Below are 617 nucleotides of genomic sequence, written 5' to 3'. Positions count from 1 at the left end.
CTGCCTGTTTGTCCAACGTAGTGTTTGTTACAGTCCTCGCACAGTATTTTGTAAATGACATTAGTTTTGCTTGTTGTCTGTATAGGGTCTTTCAAGTTAATTAGCTGCTGTTTAATGTGTTAGGGGGTTTGTGGGCTACCAAAAGCAGCAGCTAATGAACTTGAAAGATCCTATATAGACAACAAGCAAAACCAACGCCATTTACAAAATGTGCTGGGAGAATTCAATTGCAGTAGCATTTTGGATGTGTACATTATTGAGCACTTCAACAATTATGACAGCTGGGATATTTTTACAATCTTACTATGATGATAGATAACGAGAGCTGAATTTTAAACTACAATTCTTGGTTGAGGGACGAGGTTACAGGATCTACATGATCAGTACAAAAGTGAAGTTGTACATAGTGGATACAAGCAACAGAGCTTTGCGTGATTTAGACAAGGTGGACGATGAGAAGCTGCCCAAGCGTGCGTTATAAGAATGTGTTAAAGTGGTAGCTTTGAAGTTTTAAAAGGAACCGAGCTAGGTAGGAGTCGAACCTACAATCTTCTGATCCGTAGTCAGACGCGTTATCCATTGCGCCACTAGCCCACACTCGACCGACAATCCTAGAA

General features: G+C 40.5%; 1 non-coding gene across 1 annotated transcript; it reads right to left on the bottom strand.

Moving 5' to 3' along the window:
- Window positions 1–521: 521 nt before the first annotated feature.
- trnar-acg (transfer RNA arginine (anticodon ACG)) lies at window positions 522–594 on the bottom strand. Its single transcript has one exon. It is a non-coding gene; the product is annotated as a tRNA-Arg (tRNA).
- Between the last annotated feature and the right edge of the window lie 23 nt (window positions 595–617).

The sequence above is a fragment of the Hemiscyllium ocellatum genome, chromosome 46 (assembly GCF_020745735.1).
Source record: "Hemiscyllium ocellatum isolate sHemOce1 chromosome 46, sHemOce1.pat.X.cur, whole genome shotgun sequence".
NCBI classification, from domain to species: domain Eukaryota; kingdom Metazoa; phylum Chordata; class Chondrichthyes; order Orectolobiformes; family Hemiscylliidae; genus Hemiscyllium; species Hemiscyllium ocellatum.
Note: the sequence above shows the minus strand (reverse complement) of the source record. Positions and strands in the feature narration are given on the sequence as shown.